This window comes from Monodon monoceros, unplaced genomic scaffold, assembly GCF_005190385.1.
Source record: "Monodon monoceros isolate NGI ecotype Baffin Bay Population unplaced genomic scaffold, NGI_Narwhal_1 Super_Scaffold_1, whole genome shotgun sequence".
Taxonomy (NCBI): Eukaryota; Metazoa; Chordata; class Mammalia; order Artiodactyla; family Monodontidae; genus Monodon; species Monodon monoceros.
This window is the reverse complement of record NW_021703765.1, coordinates 72,011,185-72,027,936: the sequence shown is the minus strand read 5'-3', so window position 1 is coordinate 72,027,936 and position 16,752 is coordinate 72,011,185. Positions and strand designations below refer to the sequence as shown.

The 16,752-nt window shown below is 46.2% G+C and overlaps 1 protein-coding gene across 3 annotated transcripts in view; it reads right to left on the bottom strand.

Annotated features, from left to right (window-relative positions):
• Positions 1–16,752, bottom strand: part of RPH3A (rabphilin 3A) — a 270,274-nt gene that overhangs the window by 91,496 nt on the left and 162,026 nt on the right. Inside the window, exons 1-2 of one of the 3 annotated variants that reach the window (XM_029227227.1) lie at positions 5,271–5,365; positions 5,019–5,139 (exon numbers count right to left, since the gene is read on the bottom strand). The gene's annotated coding sequence lies outside the window, so the exon portion shown is untranslated. Of the gene's footprint in view, positions 1–5,018; positions 5,140–5,270; positions 5,366–16,752 lie in introns of those variants that run through there. The other 2 variants (XM_029227221.1, XM_029227246.1) reach the window with 2 other exon arrangements.

Here is a 16,752-nt window from a genome sequence, read left to right as displayed (position 1 = left end):
ACTTTAATGATGCAATTTCACCTATCAGTGAACTGAGTGCTTTAGGGTGACAAAGGAAGCCCTCTTTGTACCAGTCCCCCAAAGGATCACATTTTGTAGGCAGCTGCTTACTTTATCTAAGTCCCAAAGGGATTATGTCTTTGTCACTATTTTTTGCCAATGCCCGCCATGGTACCAGGCATACTGTAAGTACTCCATAAATGTATGACACATGAATAAATGTCAATTAACACTCTTGACAGGAGGAGAGAGAGGCCAGTCCTTTGCCTGTAGCAGATCTGAGATGAAAGCCAAGCCCTTTTAAACTCTTCACCAATGACTCATCATAATCAACAAACAGTAACTAAGCACCTACTGTATGCAGCTCTCTCTCTGGACCATAGGCCAAAGGCACCTCCCCAAACTGACCAGTTCACTAGTCAATCCAGGTTTCATTCATTCATTCGTTCATGCAAGTCATTGTTGAGCATTTGCTGTGTGCTAAATCTGACTCCAAAAAGGAAGACGGCACAGCCTTGGCCTGCAAGGATCTCACCTTGTAGCATCTCAGGAGCCGTATGCAGGAGCATCGTGGCAGGGAAAGCACCATAGCAGGGAAGGGAGGGAAAGCTCAGGTCTCCTAGGAAAAATCCTCGGGCTCCGAGCTGGTGAGTTGAGATGATTCAGCAAAAGCCTCCCAAGGATTTGGAGGAACGAAAGACTCAGAGTAGTCAGGAGGGCTTCTCCTCCTGAACTCCTTCCTCCAGGGCCTACCCACCACACTCACAACTACCCTGTTTCCTCAGGGCCTCACAGGCTTAAAGAAAGGAGGTCATTATGCCCATTTCATGGGTGAATAAAATGAGGTCTGGGGACCCTCAGCAACTGCACAAAGACCACATACGGAATAAGTGGGACTGGAAGTCTACTGTCTCCAAGCCACGTCCTCTTTCTCCTGGGTCCGAGCTGTATGCCTGGCACAAAGGATTCACCTTCCTCTATCCTAGCCCAGTCTTACTTTGGTCGGGGTGATTTCACTGTTACCATCACCAACAGCATCTCCATCACTCACATTTGTTGGACACTTACTCCTTGCCAGGCTCAGTACTAAGCACACTGCAAACATTAACTCAAAATTCTCACAGTTCCTTTACTATCCTTACTTTAAAGATGGAGAAACTGAAGCCCAGAGCGATGATACGACATAACTAGAAAGTGTTAGAACCAGGATCTAAACCCAAGAGATCTATTTCCAGAGCCCACACTCTTCACCACCACACTGCACCCGAGGAAAATGAGGCTGAGAGAGGTTTAGGGTCTTGCCTGAAGTCACACAGCAAGGAAGCATTGGAGCCAGGATTCAAACTCAGGTCTGGCTGCTCCCAGGGACCCACACTGCAGCCCCTGGAGGCTAAAAAGGCTGTTAATGAAGCAGACAGCGGTGGGGAACAGGAAGGAGAGGGGGCTATTTCTGTGGTGCCTCCTTCACTCTCCCAGCACATCAAGGATCTCCATCCTGGGTGGCAGCTGAATAATTTAAGCTCATCGGCTCCAGCCCACCACTACTGGGTCCCAGGTTTATTTTTATCCCAGGTTACAGCCACAGTGCTTAACAGAAATAAACCATGCTGTTCGCTTCTCATCGCCTTTACATCAACTCCGATTTGTCTGCATTCATGATCAGCTCCCCTCTTGAAGGCGATAAAGAACAGAAGACAGGTCCATATGTCATGGTGGTTTTTGTTAGAAAGTCACAAACTCTCTATGACCCACAGAGAGAGAGAGAAAGAAAGAGAGGGTTAAATAAAAGTAAATACCACAGCCTACAAATAAACCACCCTAACCAGACCCACAGCCTTAGACAGGCAGCCAGGATGTGTACAGGCAGCAAGAAAAGAGAAAAGGCAGAGCAAGCTGGGGAGACTGACTTCCCAGGCCACCGCTCTGGACTGCAGAATCTCTGGCCGCTGCCTCCCTCCCACCAGCGAGAAGGGAAATGTCCACATTTGTCTCCATGGTTATGCTTCCTGATTACCAGCACAGGATGGAGAGGAGCTGCTGAAAGTCCTCCCCCTGCACCCTGGCTGGGTGGGGGGAGTGGGGGCTGCTGGAGCCAGGAATGAAAGCATAATGCCTTGCCTTTTATGTTGCTGTGCATGACTTACTGTGTGGTCTTGGGCAAGTTGCTTTCCCTCTCTGGGGCCCGTGAAGGGTCAGACGAGATCAGACGTTCCGAACTTGAGGTGCTCAGGTGGGCTACAGGGTATATGCATCTTTTCAGAGTGGAGGTTCTCAAAGGGGTCCTTGGTGTCTCCCTGGGATAAATCTCTATAAGGACTGCAAGTGCTGCCAAACCTGGATGTCTATGCAACTGAAGCCATAAACAGAGAAGACCCCTCTCCAGCTGAGCATAGGATTCTAGGAACTAGCAAAGTTCTCAGAGGGCTGATCCCCATCCTGATTCACCCAAACAAAACCTCCTCAACACATATGATAAATTCCCAAACACAGTGCTAACCATTCCTAGAACCGTGAGTGTGTGCACACGCATGCCCACTCATCACATAGTCATAGAACCTCAGAGCTGGAAGGGGCCTTGGGGTCACATAGACCAACTACCTCATTGCAAAGATGGAGAAACTGAGGCCCAGAAAGCGGGGGCAGAGCTGGGGCTGGAACCCAGGTCTCCTGAACCAAGTCCAAGGCTCTTTCCAGAAGACTCTGTTTCCCTTTCCCTGGTGCACCATAATGCACCAATTCAAATGTGATGAGGGAGGAGGGAGGGCAGCCTCTTGGATCTTAACCACCCCCAAGGAAGTAAGGCTGGGAGGCAGCAAGGAGATGTTCAAAAACACCCACGTGTGGGCAGCCCAGTCCCAGCTACCTCAGGTGGGCTGGCATGCACTGCATGGCTGAACCAGTTGTTATAATATATATGTATAACTGAATCACTTTGTTGTACACCTGAAACCCACACAGCACTGTAAGTCAACTATACTTATCTATATACAGATATATAAAAACATATAAATTCTACATATTATATACTCTATATATTCTACATATTATATATTAGATATATATATTACATATTCTAATATATAATATTCTTCTATAATGTATTATATATATATATTAATACCCCTGCACTGTATGGTTATATTGCACTGAGGCCCCTGTGGTTCCCTTGGTGCTCCCCTGTCCCCCTAAACCTCCCCATAATCCAGCAATTAAAGAGTTAACACTCAGCGCAGCAGGGGACCCCTAAGATCCCCCCACTCCAGGGTCCCAGCCATGGTCCAGTCTGACCAGTTAATGGAAAGTTCAATATTTTAAATATCACCCATGGACAGATCCGTGGCTCCTTATTTGAACCAAATTTCCCCACATTCATCATTCACACTTAGGCTTCCCAGGGAGGAAACGAAGGCAACTTCCTCCTCAAGGTCACCCAACAAGGAAAGCCTAGGATTTTGAGGACCAAATCTTTGGTACTAACCACCAAGCATCCCTCCCCCTCTGCCTCACATATCTTTCCTGAGCAGTCATATGCCCTGGGATTTTGGTGTCCCCACTTGGCTCTGGGGCTGGAGAAAATGACTGAGTGGACTCTGCTTACACTTGCCAGTCTCTGGGGCTGATTTTTTTTTTTTTTTTTTTTGAAGTACGTGGGCCTCTCACTGTTGTGGCCTCTCCCGTTGCGGAGCACAGGCTCCGGACGCGCATGCTCAGCGGCCATGGCTCACGGGCCCAGCCGCTCCACGGCATGTGGGATCTTCCCAGACCGGGACACGAACCCGTGTCCCCTGCATCGGCAAGCGGACTCGCAACCACTGTGCCACCAGGGAAGCCCTGGGGCTGATATTTTATTCCTCCCACCTCCAAGACCAAGAACTGAAAGAGGAAATCCTTGGGGGTGCAGAACACTGAAGTGGCCCATGAGATAATAGCGAAGATGCTAAAAATAAGGACATTCATTTCCAGAAAGATAGATGTAATCAAAGCAGGAAGCAAAGAAAATCCCCTTTTGATGGGTCACAGATTAGCAGCAAAGGCATTTAAAATTAAATGTGAGTTTTGGATTCAGTTACAAGGGACCTCCCCTTCCCACTCACTAACAGGTTGGTGAGGCTTATTCCATCAGAATAAAGAAACCAGAGCAGGGTATGGTCTGCCCTGGAACAGATCTGAAGCTAGAGCCTGGAGCCTGGAGCCTGAAGCCCTTCCCCAGAATCTGAACAAACATTGTTCCCTTCTTTCCCTACTCTGAGACAGACTCAAGGATAAAGTCCTCTGGGCTGGTGCACCCTCGATACAATCACTTACAGGTTATACCACCTGTGAAAATAAAACATTGTCTGCTCAGCAGACAGCTGACTGCTCCCCTCTGGCCTGCCTGACCACTCATTCCAAGCAAAATGTGGTCCTTTCATGTCTCCCAGTTCTCTCATTTCAGGAAGCTTATAACAGCCAAGCTTGCAAAAGAAAAAACCACCACAATTAAATTATTCAGCTCTCCCTGGAAGATGGTACTCTCTGAGCCCAGTCCTATGCAAGACTCGCTTGGTATGCCTAAGTTACCCTAGGCAAGGGTGAACCCTTCAGCCTTAGGTGACCGTTTCTCATCCAGAGTCAAAGTGCCCACCCACTAGATCAGAACACCCAGTGATCCCCCCCCCCATGCCAGGCTGGCCAGCCCCACAAAGGGTTAACTCACTCAGAGAACTGCCAGCTACTTCCAACAGCTTCTGCTGCAAGGGAGAAGACAAATTGGGCAGAAGCCACAATTTTGATCGCATTACCTAAAACATTAGCATATTTTACCCTCACCCTGGGCAGTGAGCAGAAATCTCATTTGGCTTTGGGGTGTTGCTTAGGCGATCAAACACTGCAGAATGTGGGCAAACAAACGTGGTCATTCCTCAACATCCCTCCCCTCCCACCAGCCCTCTATCCCACAAGCTCATGTACACATCTCCTCGCAACTGGGATTCCAATACCCCTAGCCCATTTGCACAGTTGAGAAGAATATCACTTACCAAGACACCAGAGGATTGCAGGGGGAATGGGTGAGCCAAATTCTTGCCAACTCCTCTCTTCCCTGCCGGGTGGGAAAATGCTAACTCCGGATGACTTGGTTTGAAAGCTCAGCGGAGATGCCTGAAAGATAATTGTTCATTTGACTCTCCTACTCTTCCCAAAATAAAATCGAAGCAACTGCACACACACACACACACACACACACACACAACTACCCCTAAATCATGCAGGTCCATGATGAAAAGAAATACCACTGCCAGAAGAGGAGGAAACTCAGACCACTCAGTGAAGAAGGTACACAGTGGCTCCCTCAGACTGCCCTCCACATGGATGGTTTTTGCTCTGTGAATCAATCTCTCTCTCTCTCTCTCCTCTCTTTCTCTCTCTCTTCCTGTTTCTCTCTGTCGTCCGCGTAGACGACTCTGCGCTGCTGGCAGTAGACGTATCAATCGCTTCCCCAGAGCCGGAATCAGTGGCAGCTGCCGCCACTGCTGCAAAACCCGGTGTGAGCAAGGGAGGGGGCAGCAGCTTCCAGGCGCAAGGGGAACCGAGCCTGCCTTCCACCCGTGATTTAAGTGTGAGGTGCCTGGAGAAAGAGAGGTAGGAGGCCGCGAGGAGAGATTGGGCGCACCAGAGATCCTAGCTGGTCGAAACGGCAATCAGGAGATTGGCGATCAGCACCGCGGACAGCGCTAAAACGCGGCGGCGGATGGGATGGGCGGGAAGCGAACCCTTAGGCTTCGAAGTCAAGTTATTGGATGGTAAGAGCAGAAAAGGGGGAGAGTCCAGGGGAGGTTGGGGGGGGGACAGGACTTCTCAACATCACACAGTGAAGTCAGTGACAGCCTACCTACCACACACTTGTTCTAATCTTGTCGCTCACTCTCGGTGCAAAGAAGCTGTAACTTCACAGCCCCTTTCCCACACACGCCCCCAGACCTTCACTGCTCATCTCTGCTCAGAAAAGAGTTTGACCCCCTCAGTGTGGGAGCCTCAAAGTGGCTTCTCCCCCCACCCCACAAATCAGCCCAGTTGACCTGTCTTCACCCACATTGCTGCAGATTTCTGACCTATACCTCAGAATTCAGAGCAGGAAGATGAGGCTTAGGGAATGGAAATTTCTATGGGGCAGAATGGCTTAGTTGAAATAGCACTTGACAGGTTTCTGGAACCAAGTCTAGCCTCCATACAACCTTGGAAAAGTCACTGAACGTCTCCAAGTCTTATCTGCAAAATGAGCATATGACTATCTGATTTTCCTCAAGATAGGAAGCAAGAGGTTAAAAAGCAACAATAAGAACACCCAAGTTGTGGGTTGGTATAATCCCATGATCCATAACCTGTCCTGTGATTCAAATGTCTTGACAAAAGGAGAAAGGGAATGACAGCCAATCCAGAATGGTATGTGCCAGCCTCACCTTTCAGCTTATGGTTTGAGTGGGATGAAGTTGGGAGATTACAGAAGGTCTAAATCAGACAGTTGAGCCATAGCCAAAGACCTATCCCCAAAAGACCCAGATTCATCTTCTGAAGTGAAACCACTATATGGACAAGAAAATAAAATCATTAAAAGGAGAAATATACAAAGAGAAATTGATTCCCATGGCTTCCAATGTTCCAGATCTCAAGGGTCTTATTCCTGCTTATTGTGAGGAAAGGGCAGGAAATCTCAAATAGGCCAAGATCTGTTTAGAACTTCTCTGCAAAGTAAATAAGAACCCTCTTTACTGGGGACCCTCCTCTAAACGGTCCCACTTAGATGGCCCAGGGTGAGCCACCACATTTGTCACTTAATCCCCCTCCCCACCTTGAAAAGTAGAACTTAAAATGTCAGGATCTTAGAGACCATTTAGAGCTTCACTTTATAGATGATCATGATGATGGTGGTGGTGATGGTCTTGTGGTGATGGTGGTGGCGATGCTGGTGGTAGTGATGATGATGGCAGCTATCATTTATCGAGAATCAACTACACACCAGCAGCCCTTCTGCTAGGAACTTTACATGTGTCATCTCCTTGAATCCTCACCATGACCTTTTGAGGGAACTATGATTATCTCCACTTTACAGATGAGGAAACTGAGACTCAAGAAATTAATTATCTTGCATAAGTTTATACAGTAAGTGGCAGACACAGGATTGAAACCCAGGGTTGTATGACTCCAAAGCCCATGCTTCAGAATGTCTCTCTCAGAGTCAAGTTCAAATGCATTCTACAATTTTTTGGCAGGACTTCATTGAATCTTTTCTAGGAAGATCCTCTGACATAGGTTCAATGCCCTCACTGTACACGTGGAGAAACTGGGGACCAGAGAGGGACAGTGACTTGCCCATAGCCAAAGAGCTAGAAAGTGGCAGAGTTGAGTCTAGAACTCAGGCTTTTCAGATGCCAGGTCCTGTGTTCCAGTGTCTAGCATAGTGTCAGGTAATATGGTAGGCCCTCAATAAACATCTGAAGGGTGATTCAAGAAGCCCACACAGGATGCTGGTGGTGGAATCAGAATCTGATTAGTTCCAGGCCTTTTGGCTCCCAGTCCCAAGGAATCTCTACCCATACCTCACAGCTTCCCTGGCATTAGGCACGTGTTCTGGGAGGGTCTGTCATGAATTCAGATCGCCTTTAGGGAATGAAAATAGCTACAACCTGCTAAATGTCTAGACACCTACCACCTGTATTTAGCATCTTACAGTTGCCACTTCAAGTCTTCATAACTACGAGATGGGTGCTATTATTGTCCCATTTTCAGTTGTTGAGACTGAGACTCAGACACGTGAAGGAAAGCCCTGAAACTCACACAGGCAAGGAGTGGCACAGGCAGGGATGCAAATCCTGGGTCTGTCTGACTCCAAGGCCTCTGTTTTTGCCACCCTGCTAGTTTTTTCCTCAGACTGCCCGCCCCCCTCACCCCCCACACACACCCGCACCCCCCACCCAAGAGGCCCCTGTTGGAGTGTAAATGAGGCCTGAGTTACCCCCTCCCCCACCCCTGGTTTCAACCTGAGCAGTTGTGCTTTTACATGTTTTGCATACTGGGCAGCTGCCCAAGACTTCACTGGAACAGAGCTTTGCAGCAAAATTAAAAAGTAATAATATGGTTGAAACCAGAGCTCTGCACCTTCCCTGGTGACCATGCCATCTAGGAACTAGCTCTGCCTTCTCAGGGAATCTTGCCTCCAGCCTTCCTACCTCCCTGTTCACCATCTCCAAACCCCTCTTCTGTTCTGACAGCTTCTGGAGAACTCTTCATTCAAAGAACCAGCTGCTGCTGTAAGCTCTGACAGCTCTGCCGCAGGGAGATGCCTGGAAACCAGACACCCCAGGGCTGAGCCCAACCAGGCTCTGGTCCTCTCAAGGATGGAGCACTGCAAAGGGATTTCTCAGTGCCTTGGATTCAGCAAGCTGCCCTGTCCGGTCCTTGCTCTGCTGAGGCCAGAGGCAGCCCATTAAGACTCTCCATCACCCCCAGAGTAGACAAGCAGTGACGATGGTGGTAATAACTATAACAAAACTACCTACTATGTTCTGGGTGACTTGTGTGTACCACGTTGTTATTTCATCCTCACAAGAATCCTATGTGTTAAGATGGTAATCGTTTTATTTCCATTTTACAAATGAGAAAACTGAGACTCAGTTGCCTAAAACAACTAGCCCATCAGCTCATAAGTGGGGGCACTGGGATTTGAACGAAGGTCCTCTAAGTTTGTAACTATTATGCTATATGGCACCCTAGTTATAATTGCCTCTTCCATTTATTTTGGGTGCTTATGATTCAGCAGGTGACATGTTTTATCACCCCAGCACTATTCATGACTTATAACAGTGAAATGAAGTTGTATTACATTATTTGCCTATCTTAGAGATGAGGAAATTAGACACAAAGAGGCCAGGTGATGTGCCTAACATAATACAGCTAAGAAGAGAGGGTAGAGCAGGGTGCAAATCTGCACAGTTTATCTCAGGGCCCACGTGCTGTACTGTCTCCCAAAGAAATGGTGTTGAATTTGCCCAGAAAGAAAGAATGTTCCCATTTCACTTGGCAAGTGGGGTAGAATAATGGCCCCCAAAGATGTCCACAACCTCATCCTCAGAAGTGGTGAACATGTTACCTTACATGGCAAACAGCACTTTACAGGTATGATTAAGTTAAGGATCTTGAGATAAAGAGAGTACCCTGAGTTATCTGGGTGGGCCCAACGTAATCACAAAAATTCTTATAAGGGGACAGGGAGGCAGGAGGGTCAGAGAGGAGCAGTGATAATGGAGTGTAGGATTGAGAGAGAGAACCTATGTTATTGGCCTTGAAGATGGAGGAAGAGGCCACAAGCCAAGGAATGAGGGAAGCCTCTAAAAGCTAGTAAAGGCAAGGAAACAGATTCTCCCTTAGAGCCTCCAGAAGGAGCACAGCCCTGCCAGCACCTTGATTTTAGGACTTCTGCCCTCCAAAACTGTAAGATAATAAACCCGTGTTGTTGCAAGCCCCTAAGTTTGTTGTTATTTGTTACAGAAGCCATAGGAAACCAACAGCAAGCTTGCCAGAGGACCCTACAAAGAGAAGCCCATAGCACATCAACCTTAGGAATCACGACTGAGCTCCCTTTTGGCCAGAGGATCCAGTGCTTTAATCATAACACTGCCTGTTCTAAACAATACAGTGTACATGTATGTGCATGTGTGTGCATGTGCACATGCACCTGCACATGTGTGCACACAGAAAGAGACCGTACAAGAGGAAAGATTCATACTCAAAGCCTCAGCCTGACCATCAAGCTCTGTCGCTGGATGGCACTGCCAGGGCACAACATGCTTTATTCACTTCCTTCTTCTCTTTAAGAGCCTCCAGGGAAATGTTATCATCAGGAACACAAAAGAGAAGAAATGTCACAGGGCAGCTTTCCAGGAGCACAACTCATCACAGGGGATCAGTTAAAGACAAAACAAGCAGATGGAGCAAAGAGACAGGAGAGCAAGAAAAAGAAAGAGAATGAGCTAAAGGGGGAGAGAGCAAACTGCTGTGTCCCTGAGGTTGGCCTTTGTGCCCCAACAGATCCCATCTCACCGGGAAAGGGGCAAGTCTTGGGAAAGCCCATTAGCCCCCTTAGGAGAAAATAGGGTAATTACAGAGAAGATGTTGCAGGACTTGGCGAAACAAGCTTTTACGATAAGTCAACAAGGATTATTTACTAATCAGTCAATCCAGTGTTATCAGGCAAGGTACTTCTAGGGGAAAGAAACTTGGACTTGCCTTCTGGTGCTCTGAGCTTGATCCTTGGCTCCCCCACTCACCAGCTGTGTGACCTTGGGCATGTCACTTGCATGTTCTGAACCTCAGTTTTATCAACTGTGAAGTGGGACTGCAACACCTTTCCCACCTACCTACCAATGTGGCTAGGACGTTTCATTGAGCTAACGGGTGTGGATGAGTGTTGTATCCTCTAAATAACAAGTAGCAGCTACCATTTATTAAGCACCTACTGTGTGCTGGGTGCTTAACTAGGCTTTCTTCCTCAAGGAGTGTAGTTAAGCATCCAGCCCCAAACTACCACTGGTGCTGGAGGAAGGAGCATCAGCAGAGACAGTATAATGAAATGGTTAAAAAGCCAGGTTTTATGGTAAGGTTACCTAGGTTCCAATCTGGCTCTACCACATACTAACCCCCTCTGTGCCTCAGTGTCCCCATAAGTAAGGCGGAGATTATAACAGTACTTCCTCATGTGGTGGTCATGAGGATCAAATTGGCTAACGTATGTAAGTCACTTAGAAGAGTTCCTGGCATATAGGAAGCCCTATGTGTATCATCTTTGTTTATTATCGTTACTACTGTGAGGATGATTATTACTGAAGAGAGCTGTTTCCCAAAGGGTGACACATGCTGTGCTGAGAAACAAAACATGATGTTAGGTGGCCTATAGACACATTTTTTTTAAGGTTTTAATGTTACTTATTTATTTTAAAGTGCATTAGAAAAAAATATTGTATTTCCAATAGTGACATAATGTTTTCTTCTATTCAAGTATACTTAAGTTGCTGTAATGTAAGGCAAAAATAAGTTTGATTTTCTCTTTTATTCCCAGCACCTGAAGAGCATTATCTGCCCTGAGTCTGTCCTCTAGGTATGCTGGATTTACCCAACCTCCCCTCCACACACACACCCCCTTAGCAACTGTATCTCTCAGGGGTGTGGTTTCCCAGTTACTCCAGGAAATCCAGAAGCATGGTCTAAGGCCAAGAAAATCAAGGAAGCGTGCAGAATCTTTGCGCACCCAAGTCCCCTCCAGAATCTGCTCCTGGTCTATAACAAATAAATAACTAACACTTATCAAAGACTAAGCATTTGTTTGTCCCTCGTCTGAGCTCCTGAAATATAGCCTAACCTTCTCCCTGGATCCAGCCTACATTGTAATCGGTTCTCCCATCAGACTGAATATTCCAAGAACACAGTTCAGTCTTGTGTATCTCTAAGTTCTCAGGGCCCAGAACCAATGTGATGCCTGGTCGATGCTGAATAAGTGAGTTATTCTTAGAATGTTTAATGTTTGTATCTTTTATCTTACCGTAATCTCAGGAAGGGGGCATCTGACCACCTGAAATTGCATGTTTAGTCATCATAAATGGGATATGCCAGCAGTTTGTGGGATTCTGCAAGGAGCCCCATATCTTCAAGATGCTGCTAGCTTTGAACAATTTTAGGAGGACCTGGGCTAGATCATCATCCAAGTTGATCAATGCCAGAGTTGCTGGCTACAGGGAGAAAGCAGAACAAGCTAGAAGAGGCCAGGAAACTCGCCTGAGGAGTGAGATTTGAGCTGGTTGAATTTAGACAAGTGGAAAGAAAAGAGTAGAGTGAGGAAGAGCAGCTTGAGAAAAAAAGCTCAGCTGTCCTGACGCCCACCAAGGCGTGAAGGGTGGAGGAGACTGACATTTGCTGGAAGAATCCATACTTTCATAAGCTTTAAGCTCTGACTTAAAAAAAACACATGAATCCATAATGGAGGGATCCCAGGCACTCTGACTGGAGGTGGGGAGGTCAGGAGAGGCAGAACTATATCCCGTTAGGTCTTTCAAAGCACACCTCTAAGAAGACCCTCTCAAAACCCCAGTCTGGCTTTTCCCTTGAAATAAATAAACCAGATTCCTCACTTCTGCTGGGAACAGATATCTTTTGGCATCTCCCAGTCATTAGCTAGTATTAGGGAGGGAGCAAAGGGAAAGCTGGCTCCTCATGAAATGACTTAGATACTCAGCAAGCACCTAGCAGAATGACTGAGAGGTAGTTGGCCTTGAGTCCCACCTTTTCCACTCACTGGCTATGTGACCTTGGGCAAGTCACTTCACCTCTCTGAGCCTTAGCATCCTCATCTGTATGGGGATAATAATAATACCTACAGCATAGGTTTATGGGAATCATTCAATGAGATAAAATATGCAAAGGGTCTGGTACAGTCTGTAAAGTGCCTGGCACATAGTAAGTGCTCAACACATTAGTTGTTGCTATTATTAGTACTGTCCTCATTTTATTGTTTTTATCATTACCTTCTGCCAGATGCTGGGGATACTGAAATGAATAAGATTCTACCCCTCCATCCTACAGGCCAGCCAGAGAGATAGAAAAGAGTCCCCCAAATTACAAAATAGTGTGTGACAAGCACTATAAAAGAGGCGTGAGAGGCATACTACAGAGAGGACACTTATTTCTGTTCTGTGTGTGCGCTGGGGAGAGGCAGAACAAGGTTACCTCCACAGGAGCCCAGGGAAGTGGATGGGTGGCGGGGGGCGGGGCATGCCACATGACCAACCTCTCAGTGTCCCAAGCTCTCCTCCCTCGCTACTCCAGTACTTGCTTCAACATCTGGGGAGCATCTCTCCTCCAAGGAGATTTCTCAACATCACATTTATGTAATCCTAACAAGACACGACAGATATCCAGCGGGCTTGAAAAAGGAAGAGGCTAGCTCTCCCCACCAATCCCATTTGGCCAAGCAGGCAAGGCAGTGAAAAGTGCTATGGAAATGGTGAGAGGCCGTCTCTCAGGAAGCAGACTGGCGATCAGATTAGCTGATTGGTAGGTGGCAACATACGTTGGCACAGCCTTCCTGGAGGGTGATCTAGCTCTATGTGTCCAAAACCTTAAAAATTATATACACCTACCATTTTGACCCATGAGACTCTCTTGACAAATTTAACCTAAAGAAATAATTAGATGAATGTACAGAGATTATCATCACGGCAATGCTTATAATGGTGACAAATTGGAAACAACCTAAATGTCCAACAATAGGAGGGTCATTTAAATAAATGTGGCATATTCCATACCAGGGGAGGTGAAGCAGCCCCATACCTTGATAGTCTTGGTATAACCCTAAAAAGATGTAATCTCCCTATTTTTTAAAAAACCCTGCAAAATGGTATATATGGTTTGACCCCATTAATAAATATGGTCCCTGGGAAGAGAGAAATGCTAGAAAGGTCCTTCTACGTGCACATTATATCCCTCCTTCAAAGTCCTGGCCAGGCATTCATTTATTCACTCAACAAACATGCTGAGAACCAACTTATGTGCCAGATGCTGGGGATACAGAAGGATGCAAAAGTAATACCATCCCTGCTCTTGCCAAGCTTAGAGACTCAAAGGTCACTTCCTCCAGGGAGACCCCTCTGATAGTTCCTCTTTTCTGATCCCTGATCATCCCCCCAGAATTTATGAAGGTTGATAACAGCAATTTCCTAAGACCTTAGCTAAGTTCTTTACATGCAGGATATTGTTTAATGATTACAGCAACCCTGGAAAATAAAGAACCTAGACTAGATCATCATCCCAGAAAATCAATGCCAGAGTTGCTAGCTACATCCAGATAGCAGTTCCTTGAGGACAGGGGACTATACCTGTCTTATGTACCTAACAGGATAAATACTAAATAAACAGCTGAATGAATGAATGAAAAAGGGCATAATTTTTGCTAGCCATTTATTTCCTGGATAAAAGGATTTTCCCCTGGGCTGGATGCCTATAGCTCACTGAGTCTTCCACGATCATCACCACACCCAGGAAACTGCAAAGAAATTGAGCAGAAATTCAGTCCACCCATTCACCCAGGGCCCCTCTCATGGACCTGGAACACACTGAAGAGGAGGACTGGAGGAAAGATGGGGCGTGATGGTTGTGGAGGAGGTCAGCTGCAGATCTCCTGCCCCAGAGCTGATGCTTCTAAAGCTGCAGCCACATGGGACATTCCTGCTCATTCAGACGGCAAACACAGGAACTTCACGCCAACCCTTTCTAGCACAGGAAACAAAGAGAGAGAAAGCCACAGGGGATACGAGTCTGGCTGCATTTGAAAATGCCTACTGTTTTTTCAGGGGAACCAAATAAGTTCCAGAGGGTACTTTTCATAAGAATTTATATGTCATTCTCTAGTCAGCCTTAAGGGGCATCAAAGCACAAAATCATTTCTCCTCCTTGGCCCATTCTGATATTGCCATAATTCATTGCAGGGAAAAGGAGAGGAGATTCTGAGCCTCTCCACCCTCACCTGTAAAATGGGAGTAAGGGTATCTACCTTCCTAGATGTTTATAAAGATCAAAGGGGATTGAAACACATGAAAGGACCCAGTAAAAAGCTCAGCAAATAGTAAGAGTTCAAAGAATGCCTATTCAGGGACTTCCCTGGTGGCGCAGTGGTTAAGACTCCACGCTCCCAATGCAGGGGGCCTAGGTTCGATCCCTGGTCAGGGAACTAGATCCCACATGCATGCTGCAACTAAGAGTTCACATGCCACAACTAAGGAGCCTGCCTGCGGCAACTAAGACTGGGCACAACCAAATATAAATAAATAAAAAGAATGCCTGTTCAGTCTGAAGGCAGTAAAAATCACCACAGAAACGCCACTGTTATCTGGAAAAATACTCCTTTCCAAAGTATTGAGATTACATTTATCACCCTATCCTTCTCAAGAGACTTGATTGAATGGACACGGGGCAGGTAAGCTTTTTTTTTTTTTTTTTGCGGTATGCGGACCTCTCACCGTTGTGGCCTCTCCCATTGTGGAGCACAGGCTCCGGACGTGCAGGCTCAGCGGCCATGGCTCACAGGCCCAGCCACTCCGCGGCGTGTGGGATCTTCCCTGACCGGGGCACGAACCCGCGTCCCCTGCATCGGCAGGCGGACTCTCAACCACTGCGCCACCAGGGAGGCCCTAGGACAGGTAAGTTTTAAATAAAGAAGAGAAAAATGAGGGATTGTGAGGTGTTTTCTCAGAGGTCAGGCCAAAGTGAGCCCCAAGAAGAGAAATATTATGAGTTCTAGCTACACAGAGAGGAGAAAAGGGGGGAGAGACAAGGAATAAGAAAAGTAAGACATACTAACAGAAAAGGCTTTGCTAACTTTACAGAAGACCTCACAGCACAGTGGGGAAACATGAGATGTGGCATCAGAAGACCTGAGTTATAATTAGTGCATATGTGGCTGCAAGAAACAGAAACCCCTCCAAGTAGCTGGAGTGAAAAGAGAGGCTTATTGTAAAGACGGATCTCATTGAGTCCAATCTCCAGCCTCTTAGCCATTATCAACTCACCAGCAAACTTCAGTTGCCTCCTCCAAGCCTATGTCCTTACAGTGCATTCTCTGCATACAACCAAAGGCATATCTTCAAAATCAAACCAGAACATGTCATTCCCTCTCCTAAAATCCCCTCTGGTATCTCCCCACTGTACTTTTTTTAAAAAAAGATTTTACCTGCCCTATAGGTCCTGTATCATCTGCTCCCTACTCCCACTCCGTGCTTCTCTGCTCTCACCTCCTACTACCCTTCCCTCTTTCACTATGCTTCGGCCTCAGGCCTTTGTTCTGTTTATCAAACACCCAAACTTGTTCCCACCCCAGGGCCTTTGCACCAGCCATTCCTTCTGCCTGGACTGCACTTCCTCCTGTTCTTTTTTTTTTTTTTTTTTTTTTTTTTTTTTTTTTTTTTTTTTTTTTTTAACATCTTTATTGGATTATAATTGCTTTACAATGGTGTGTTAGTTTCCGCTTTATAACAAAGTGAATGAGCCTCCTGTTCTTTGCATGGCAGGTTTCCTTCTTGTCCGTCAGGTACAGTTTAAGTCACTTCCTCAGAGAGGCCTTCTCTGATCACCTCCCCCTCATTGCCTATTTTGGTTTTCTGCATAGCAGTTATCACCATCTGATGGTTTATTATTAAACTGTGTAGACACATAGTCTGTTCTTCTTATAAGAATATAAGTTTCATGAGATCAGACACCTAAGAGCCTTTACAGCTATACCCCTAAAACCTAGAATAGTATCTGATATATAATAGATAATCAATAAGAATTTGTTGGATGGATGGATAGATGCATGAATGGGTGGGTGGATGGATGGATGGACAGATATATCCAGGGACAGGATATGAAATTTAGACAGATCTCATATGATTTGAAAGAGGTACATCATAAACTAAGGTTTCTCTCTATCTCTGAGTGGCCCCAGAGTATTTCTTTGCTTTTGCTTCTCTGCCTCTTGTCTCTTTTTTTAAATAAACTTTTTAATTTTGTCAAAACTAAGAAATTAACATTGGTACAACACTGACTTCATTGGATTTTACTTATGTCTTTTTTGGTCGTTCTAGGATCCAACATTGCATTTAGTCATCTCATCTCTTAAACTCCTCCAATCTGTGAATTTCTCAGTCTTTCCTTGTTCCATGACCATGACACTTTTGATGAGTACTGATCAGATAT